The sequence below is a fragment of the Oreochromis niloticus genome, linkage group LG16 (genome assembly GCF_001858045.2).
Source record: "Oreochromis niloticus isolate F11D_XX linkage group LG16, O_niloticus_UMD_NMBU, whole genome shotgun sequence".
NCBI classification, from domain to species: Eukaryota; Metazoa; Chordata; class Actinopteri; order Cichliformes; family Cichlidae; genus Oreochromis; species Oreochromis niloticus.
Genome location: NC_031987.2, coordinates 18640027 through 18651201, shown reverse-complemented (window position 1 = coordinate 18651201; position 11175 = coordinate 18640027).

Here is an 11175-nt window from a genome sequence, read left to right as displayed (position 1 = left end):
CCAGGCGCTCACTTCCTCAGAGAGAAGAAGAAGGGGTGGGAGCCGGGAAAGTGTAGTCGGTAAATGTAAATGTTTGCCTTCTTGCTGCCTTAAAGAAAAGTCAATACACGACAAAATGTGTGCTAAAAGAAGCATAAACTAAACACTTTGTGCAGTTGTGAAATTGAGATGTAGACGGTAATGAAATTTCCTCACCCCCCCTCTGCTTTGGTATGTTCCAGGATGTGCAGTGTTTACAAACCTCTCACCTCGCTGTCAGATATCTGACCACGGGGTGCTTTCGGTTAGGCCGCATTGCTAGTGAAGGTTCCTTAAATGAGTGAAGTAACCCGGAAGTATCTGCGTGGCGGCCATAATAAATCTCCGAGTGTGAGAGTCAGTGCGTCCTTTATCATTCCTCATTTCATGCTTCTCATCCCGTTGTTCTCCTGTATAAAGAACATATATTTATATAAACTCTCTAAATTAACTGATCAAAGTGTGCTGAAAATTCTGCCTTGTTTATTGTAATGTCCAGTTTTGCCAGTTTTATCATTATTATTATTGGGATCAGCTGGGATGGATAGAGAGAATTTGACTTTGGTCATGGAAAGCCTAAACAAGAAGGAAGACAGGAGTTTACAGTGCATCATCTAAGTTTTAATTGTATTTTATTTTGGGGATATGTTTAGTCGCGCAAAGCTCGGGAGAAGACAGTTCAGTTTATTTCTGCTCTGTTTCAGCAGAATGAGGAGCAGGAATAAATAGTGTGAAAAATGAGTTAAGAGTCAGAGTTTTGGCACTGCGCTCCCAGTTTTGAGCCATCCACCCAGTGTGCCATTTACGCAGTCGTTCTGATAACATCTCTCCCTCTCACTTCAAACACAAACAAATACGCCTAGTAGCAACTATCACAACCACCATATTCACAAGACATGCTATTTTTAAGCCTCACATTTCACGCAATTTACAGTAAATTGCATGTTGCATATTTTAATAAATTACATTTGCACAGTTCATTTGAATATTCTCCTCTTGCAAGAAAAAACTTGTACAACTAAATAATCCAGAAGTCCAGCCACAAAAATATCCCTGTCCACAACTTTCACTCACAAAACTGACACAGTGCCTCTTTATTAAATCCAGTGTTTTTAACAATAAACAAAAACCCCATGCTCCTTTAACATTCCAAACTTTGTAATAAAGGTTTCGTTTGTTGTTTTTTTTACAGGCTGCTCTACTTACTTTACATAAATAACATAAAACAGGAAGGTAAGAACATGTTGTGGTGAACTAAGATGCGCATTTTGTAGTCCAATTTCTGCACATTGTAGTTTCAACAAGAAGAACATCATTCGCACTCCTTATCTTTTCTCACACCACCAAACACACCAAACATAATTAGGAAAGGAAACAGCAGATTGTTTTGGAATGCACCCCATTCATGTTGGAGCGTGTTCCCAGATAGTACAAACACTACATTATAAGTAAGATTACTGCAAATTAAGCATTCTAAAACACGTAAGTACTGGAAACAAAAACATATTTTATTTCTTATACACAGGCTACTCTGTAGCAGACATAATGTTGGTGCTTACTTTCCACACAGTACATGCATTATCCTACTTTTATAGAAGAGCTTTTGTTTACTAACTTTCCATAAATATATTGACCAAATTAGCTGGTAATTCATCAAGAAAACATGACGTGCACCGCCATCTGTGCAGATATGGTGCTACTGTACTGGAAGCAATGGGGTCAGTGCAAGATCTGTTGGACACACTGTGGAAAAACTGTTTTTTTGTGTTATATCCTGGAAAAAACAAAACAAATGAAGATGCTGATATCAGTGTATCTGAGACAGCCCAGTAATACAGTATACAGATCAGATCCAGGTTCTAATGATAACTGTCGTGAGTTCGTATGCAGTGCGTTTCTTTTCTGTTTTTGCAGCTTTACTGTAAGCACTGCTATATTATGTTCAGACTGTTTCAAATTCAGTGTAGTGCGAAGGACATTTTCATGTTGAAATGTAGTGAAAGCTGATAACAGCTGAGCAGGCTATTTTACAAATCGAAAAAAAATATTAAAATAAAAGTGCCCTGCTAGGGACTTTCATTTTACTATTATGAACTGCCATAAACACCAATATATATCCAGCTACATTATTACCTTGCTTTTAACTTATAACAGTAAATATAACTAATGTTATATTCCATTTAGGTGCCATGGCCCTGACATAGGCTCTTTTCACAGAAAACACTTTGACCTCTTACAGCAGAAGCAGGACAGATGTCTGTATAATGAATGGTGGCTGATGCTGTGATTTAAGGGTTTTGTTATTGCATCCAGGCTCACTGTCACTCTGACGTGCCCTTTTATAAGACATGACATGACATTGTAGTTGCTGGTAATATGCTGATATATCATTTTTTACAAGTTATAGTTTTTCAACTGCATGTTCCAACCACAACACCAAACTATATAGTTTCATAAACAAGCAAGTTTATGAGTTTCATCATAAACGTGACTTTCACTTGCCAAGGTACCTGTCAAGCATTATTATTATTATTATTATTATTATTATTATTATTATTATTATTGTCCAGATAAGAGGAGTAGGCTATAATTTACAATCCAATATTATTTCAACACAGACTGAGTTATATCTCCACACTACACATGAATCTGCGCTAGCCTCTCAGACCAAATTTAAGACCTTTCTACGTCCAGCTGTTAGATCAAGACAACCCCCCATCTTACTGGACAAATGGACCAATTCATAAAATTGATGTATTATATATTGCATAATAAGTCTTAACTGTGACTTGTGCAGTTATATAATGGCACTGCTTTTGCAGATGCTTCCACGCATTGAAACCTGTCAAATCGAGTTTACGTCTGTAGATGGAGCTCTTGTAACTGTAAATATCTTTTTTTTCACCTGCCGCTAATGCAACTGTCACCTTACTCAAAGACCATGACAATGCTTCACGCAGAACTACAAGTGAAGCATTTTAAATACTACAGTTTCCTCATATTGCAACATTGAAACATGACACATACAACATGCGTGTGACATAGACAAGCACCACACCCTGCACTATCTCTGACGTCCCAAGTTTTAAACAAAAACGGCAAAAATCTTGTACTGTGACAGAAAGATGAATGTTCGGATCATTCTGATAAGTTTTTGAATATGTGTGAGTTGCTGTAATCGGGCACAGTTGTAATGAGAATGCTCTCTTGTGCACTTAAGAGTGGTTCAAGTTTGAAAAAATTCAATGTATTTATAAAACTAAATATGTTAGCAGCCCTATTAGTTTTACCTCCATGTGCCAAAATTTAGTATGCAGATGTTTCACAAAAAGTCAGTTGCTTTGTCATTTTTATGCAACTTTTTCTTCCGTTTTGGCCATTTGCTATTTGTTTGACTCCTTTTCGGCTGTCTTATCTGTACAGGAAATCTGAAATGTTTTAAATTCAGTTGGGGTTACACAAACACGTCTCCAGGCTACTTAAAAAGAATGTGACTTTCATTGAATGGAATAAGTTAGGCTTCATACAGTGCTTCATGTACACTCTGCTCTAAACTTCACACATGTGATTACAGTCCAGAGCCTGAAAGTGGCTTTCTTATTTGACAAACATCTACACATCTCATACAGGACAGCGGATGTTCTCCGATGTCACATGGCAGAAGATGACTTGTAAGTCCATTGGGCAACATCTGATAAGAATCCAGGCCTGGACGCGTCTACACGCATGCAGTAAAACTTCAACTTTAACTATGTGGCCTGATGTGTGTGAAAGTTCAAGGACGTAATCATCACCGTCTAGACTTTATTCTTTCTCATGTAAATGTCAAATAAAATACATTTAAAGCAGATACACTTCTATCATTTCTTACAGGTTTTTGGGATATATTTTTTCAGTAATATCCCTCGCGATGTAGAAAAGAAGAAGTTTTACACTATTTGAAATAATAATGATAATTTAAATTGTATTGTTTAGGCAAGGACTGGAGGATGAACACCGAACACAGAAGGAATAGAGGTGGTGAAGTTTAAACGCTTGGGGTGACTTGTGACAGAAAGATTGCAGCAAGAGTTTAAAGATGCTATAAGACCATCCTATGTTCATTGGGACTGACCGAGATGGGCAGGATTAGAGATGAGTACATCAGAGGTACAGCTCAGGTTGGGTTTGGAGATATGCAGAGGACGGATAGTGGATACTCTATATGAAGGATGTTGACGATGGAGCTGCCAGACAAGAAGAAAAGAAGAAGAGGACAGAGAGGATTCATGGATATGGTGAAGGACGAGGTGCTTGATGTGACAGAGGAGGATGCTAGGGAAAGAGTGAGATGGAGGTAAATGATCCGCTGTGGCGACCCCTAAAAAGCGCAGCTGAAAAAAGAAGATACAAATTCCTCTTTCTAACACAGCGAGCTATAAATAGATGAATACTGACCATTCTTTGCTTAAGACAGTTCACAGTTTAGAAATAAGGTGGATCTTATCACCACAGTTACTTGTACAGTGAGTCTGAATGAGCTGAAGGTCTTGTTTTCATGTTATGTGGAAACCAGTGTTATCAATAATCACTAGATTTGGAGAGTATGTCTAATAATAGAAAAGATTTATATGGGTCGAGTGAGAAAACCCAGTATTGGAAGTGCTTGCTCACCGTGCCCCAAAAGTGGATCAGTGAGTGATAAACATCTTATTTGCTTTGTACACACAGTTCATGCCAAGTCCTGAGAATTGGCCAGGCTATTTTTAACACAAAGATTTCTGAGGACGTTCAATTCACGATTCAATTCGATTCAATTCACAATTCCCCACAAGGGTCGTTTGGAAAGCTTCAGCAGTGTTTGTTGAAGCTCCTCCTCGTGGATTTTGAGTTCTGCATTTTGGGTCATTGTCCTGCTTTAGCATTCACCCTGCATAGTATTCACATACATAGTATTTCCACCCCCATGCTTACTAGTTTTCATGATGCTACTATCAACAAGTGCTCTTCCTTCTTTCTCTAAACATATCTTTCATGACTCTCAAAGAGCTCAATTTGAACTTTATCTGTCAACAGCACTTGTTTCCAAAATGACTCTGGTTTATTATTGCTTTGAACGCTTCAGACACTGACTTTTGCGAGGAGACCGCAGAGAAAGTTTCCTTTCCTCCTCGACATACATCCCCATTGTGCAGCCTTTGCCAGCCCTCCTGAACATTCCTGCATTGGCTTTGCAGTCACTTGGGTAACTTTGTGTTGCCTTTCTGCTCAGTAGGCTTGCAGTTGTTCTTAGTCCTCTGAATCTCGTGTGGATCCCCTTAACTGGTAACTATTAATGACAGTTAACTTCATTTTAGATATCTAGTCAAGCCTAGAAACACCCAATGTAGATGACTGTTGCCATGAGGTTTAAAGAGAATTTAGCAGGCTCTGAAAGCCTCACCAGCTGACTCCTATAGACATTTTTAACAGGCCTACCGAGTTAATGAGGTTTTGTGTGTCTTACAAGTTGAAGGTCCAAACTTTTGCATTTGTCACAAATAACTGAATTTAAAATTATGTTTAAATTAGAATTTGATTAAAGGTCTGGTGTAAGTTTGCTTGAATTTACAAATATGCACTCGGAAATGAGCAAATTGAGTATTTTGTGCACAAACCTTTAAATGCTCTTTAACTAATGAATTCATTAGTACTAATGCAGTGTGTGGAAACTTGAAGATCTCTGTTACTATGGACATAAATGCAGATGCATATTAAACTTCATAATGAATACTTTCTAAACTGCACTGTTTAGCCTTTGTAGTTCTGATGCTCTCCGAATTCTTTCAGGTTTCAAATTTGTGAGCCAAGTTAACTAATTTAAAAATAGTTTGGCCTCTGTACTCAACATGCTTTATGACAAAAACAGGGATACTATAGCTATGTTTCTACTCTAAACACAAAAGTTGTGCTACAGTATTTATGATCAGCCACACCAAAGTTGGACAAAGAGGAGGGGAAAGATTTGATTTATTCTTCTTGTTAGTCTTCTGCCTCTCTTTTCTTTTTCCTCTCTGTTTCCTGCCCTCACAGTCTGTTTCACTGATGACTGGTTTCTCATTAATACACTGTTAAAACCTCACATATATTGTGTAATTTCAGCTTAACTGATATTACATCTGCTATGGATGAACTTTCCTAAATGGCACATTTGGGATAGTTCTGTGCTTCCTGGCCTCAAGGTGGCTCCACAACTACACAATAGATTTAAATAGAATAGAATAGAACACAATAGACAACACAGAGTAGTATAAAATAGAACTTTATTGGGGTTTTTTTGTTTTTTTTTTAAAGAAAAGGACAGTTTAGCAGCTCTTGGATTGCCAGCAAAAGAAAAAAAAATCCAACAAAGTTAAATAAACTAAAACATAGCGAGGTCTGTAACATGATAGTAATAAATAGTACACCATGTTGTCCTTCCAGGTACACCTGGCTGTCTTTGGGAGTCGACCAGTCTGAATATTTCTGAGGAAATGTTAGTCATTCTGATAGCAGACACGTCTCTGTGATCTTGATTAACTGAACTAACATTTTACACATACAATCCTTCCACATACCACACCCAAGATACAGGTGCCTTCTGCAAAAGAGGTCTGTGGTCTGTCTTTCTTAGAATCTCTGAATCCGAAGAAAGATGTTATCATAAAAAAAACAAAAAACCATGAAAACAAACTTAGAAAGTACCAGCCTCAGTCAAATCAAATCAAATGACTTTTTATTGTCACATCACAGTGCTGAGTTCCTTACGATTACACTTTAACTCCTGAGTTAACATTTGTTATGACTTTGACCATGAATTTAAACAATACAGCAGCTGCTGAGACGAACAGCGTCAACCTTAGATGTAGACACCTGCCAGGCGAAGGACTTTTCTTTGGATATTGTGTCCTACATTTCTCTTAATGTGCAGTGTTGGTACTAACAACAAATTCGAGTGACCTAGATTACACGAGACACCAGAGGTTTTCCCATAAATACATTTTTGGGTTAATAAAGAAAGTATTCACAGCCGTAACGATCCAGCACAATCTCCCAAAGTGCTTGTTACTGGTGTGAACGTGAGTAATTCTGCACCCCATTTCTCCTTCTAACATTTCCTCTCTTTTGCTTGAACATTGAATGAGGTAGGGCAGCAATGTGTGGATAGAATGAACGACAATGTTAATGCACTGCAGTGTGAGTCATATCAAACCAGTTAGGCGGGATAGTTTTTGTTTTTTTTAACAAGTTTTTAAAATGGCTGTTGCAAAATAGTGTACACATATACTTCTAACCTTCAGCACTAATCCAACAATACTAGGAAGTCAAACCTACAGTGCAGGAACAACCACTAAATAACTGGGACTATAAAGTGTCTTGCTACTCTCCATTTGTAATGCCTGTCTTGTATAACAATATCTAGATGATTGCAATCTCATTTGGCTTTTAAATGTGGAAGGCTTGCAAAGTGAAGAGTGTATCTTCGTCTTTTGTTTCTGTGTGCGCAGATGTGCTGTTAAGTGCAATGAGCCTTTTCTGTGTTTGATCGATCTGCATGCTGACTTCAAACTCTGCATCAAGTCTTATTCAGAAAAAAACAAAAGTGTCTTACTATTGCTAATAGGCTGAAGTTCCATCTAATAGATGGCAAAAATAACAAAATAGGACTTATTTGTAGTCTATTTATAGTCACTTCTATCTTAATTTCACATTAATTGATCTCTATACTAGTTGCAGGTTTAAGAAAAATTGTAATCTATAATCGCTTTGTCACTCTTTGGGATTTAAAATGCCACGACGACAAGCACAAACGTTGTAAAACTGCCACTGATATAGAAGCTAAAAAAAAAGCATCACAATAAAAATGTAACTACTGTTCATATAACAGATGACCCATTACATTGCACACCTACTGTTCTTTGACCTGAAAATGTTTTGAAATATAGTGATTAAAACATGCACTTTAATGGGCAACTGACCAGGCTGTTATTTTAAGGTTCAGTACTCATCCTAAGCAATTAAACCACTTCAGGGCATAAAAGCCTGTTTATAAATAACCTCACAAGCAACAGGCCACAACCAAAATTGTCTGTTTGTTTCTAATTCCTACTTTAATCCCCCCCCCCTACATTCGCAGCTGTTCAATCTAATTCCGATCAACACCACAGGTTTTATGACTGCGACGATGAAGCAATACAGAACGGCCGGCATACACTGGAAACTCAAAGAGCGTCTCTTCAGATCTCTTGGGAGAGGCTTGTAAAGGATTACTCATTCAACACATGACACTGAGTGGCATTATTTTGGCATAAATATAAAAAAAATCATATTGGTATTTCAAACAAAAATGTTTTGGGACACTTCTGAGGTGCTTTTCGTGGGAAAATTTAGATAAAACAATTCAAAACAATAGAAAAGAAAGGACACTAAAAGTGAAGAGAGGAAAAGAAAATCCAATATGTAGGTCAAAGGTTAGAGAATTTTAAGATCAAAGTGCAGACTCTTTCACTGCTCTCTGAATAGATTTTAATGTTTTGAGTGGGATGGATTAATGAAAAGGCTTATTTGAGTATATATACTTCCAAAAGTGTGTATTTATTGAAGTTCAAGCAAAGCATCAGCATCAGCTGCTCCTGGTGGTGTAATAGTGTGGGGGATATTTTCTTGGCACACTTTGGGTGCCAAAGTAACAACTAAGCCTCATTTAAACACCACAGCCTATCTGAGTATTGTGAGAATGTCCATCCCTTTATGACCACATTGTATTAATCTTTTCATGTCCCAGCAGGAACTCACACCATATCACAAAGGTCAAATCATCTCATACCAGTTTTCTTGAACATCAAAATGAATTGTCTGTACTCAAATAGCCTCCACAGTCACCAAATGCCAAACCAATGTGTTTCTAGCACCTTATAGAATCCATGCCATACAGAAAAAAGCAGTTCTGAAGCCAAAAAGGGGCTGAACCCAGTACTGGCAAGGCAAAATCATTCATTCATCCATACACATTAGTTTACTGCAGTAAAGTTTCCTACCTCTTCCTCATCTCTTCAATCAGTGATGCTTACTGGGTACAAAAACCATGAGGCAAATAAATTAATTTACTATTCGTCTCCCATATGACTTAAGACTGTAACTAAAGAAAAAAGGGGAAAAGGAGACCCTCTCTAAAATCAATTAAGCGCTCAGGTGATAGTCTGGTAGGGAATATAACTAGGTTTTACCAGCAAAATAAAAAAGCATAAAGTCCAAAATAGATTAAATTAAAAAAACAAACAAAAACACACACACGCTCACAAAAGTCAATCAATTCCTACTTCCTGGTGAAATCGAAACACACCGCTTCCATAGAGCAACATAGTGTCGCGCAACAAAAACGCAACCGAAACAAGCACAATGCCTGCTGGGAAATGTAGTCTTTCGCGAAATGGAATTTTCCAACATATCTGCGCGAGATGAGTGAGTGGAAATTTACTCCGTTTCCCTCCCTCCACAGTGTGCAGAGCTGTGTCTGCCGCGCAGGATGTTTTCTTGAAACTCAACCAGTAGAATCATATTCTTATCTGTCTGCTGAGGCTGTTGATGGTTATTATCATGGTCAGTGCAATATGCCTGGTTACAGCAATATCTTTTGGTTTATTATTGTTATAATATTGTTATGCTCTACAACCTTCTGGTACATTCTTTATATTATTTGCTCAGTAGTAGTGCCAGCTGTTTTAACAGAACCCAAGCTGTGCGGTTGATTATAGTGAGTCTTTTACCTTGCATTGCAAGCCTATTCTAAAATAATCTACACTATGCAACACACACACACACACACACACACACACACACACACGGTAAAATCTGTACTGAAAAACTGGAGCATGCAAATATTTGCAGGTGGTAACATTATTGCACACACCTACTTCACATGCACACACTATTTAGGGCCCACTCAACACAAGAGGTGCTGCTGCCTGATAAGAACAAGACACTTGCTTTTCTCCCAACTGGATGTAATGTTATTATGATTGTTTTTAGAGAGCAAAGCTCATGTGGCTCAACTCTGTGTTGCAATGCGGTGATGGCACAACAGTCACTATAAATTAGGTGTTGATGATTGCTGGCGTTTTCTCTTGTTGCTCTACAATGACAACTATTTCCTCCTGATTGCAAGCCCTATGCTCTCCAACAAATAGCTCCGTCCGTGCCAGGTCACTTGGAAAATGAAAACATGTGTTGTTGCAACAGCAAAGCATGCATAACTTTATTCCTCTGATGGGCATTGTTGTTGGCATGCGGGCCAAAAATTCCTTTCTGGGGAGACTTCAGTAAAAAAAAAAAAAAAAAAAGTCAGAAGACTGATTTAACCATTATTAAAATGAGCATTAATTGGCTGTTTCTGGACTTTTCCAGATTACCAAGGCCACTAGCAATCTCATTAGGAGCTACACTTCAGTGACCAGGCAATGAATGGGTTTCGAGCAGTTTCCCCGATTGGCAGCAGCTCGGAGACCTTCCAGGTGTGTTATTTCAGGTTAAGCAGCCACCTTGGTATCTTCCATAATCTTATATGTACCCGTAATTATAATTACGGGTACATATAAGATTATGGAAGATTTGGCAAGCTTAGGGATACTTTGTCTGATCAGCAGTGGAAAGTTACTAAACATTTAGACAACTTTACCCAGTTAGACAAACCAGTAAATACTAACATCTATTCTTCATTTTCACGTTTAAGTAAACCTTGCTTAAACACTTTTTAATTTTCACGAGTTCGTAAAAATGCATATGCCTAACCTACTTATTTTGTTTAAGGACAGGCAAATGATCTTCCTCATTCAAAGCACGCTGAGGAAAAAGGTGGGCGTGACCCGCGGACTCTTCACTTCCCATTAAATCGCTCAGTGTGCACCTGCCTATCTTCCTAAGCTTACATAAACAGACAGGTGACCAGGAGAACCAGTAGCCTAGTGATAATAAGCCGGAGCAATTTCTAGTAGGCGGTATTTTGCGCCGTGTAACACGTCACGGGTCTGCTACACGTGTGGGGCGTGGAATCGAGCGGATGCCTATAAGGAGCAGGGGCAGCATTGTTTGACGGGCATCACAGCTCTCTGTGAAAGTCGGAAGAGACACGCCGGCAGTTAATGTGAAGTCCACAACCTGGAG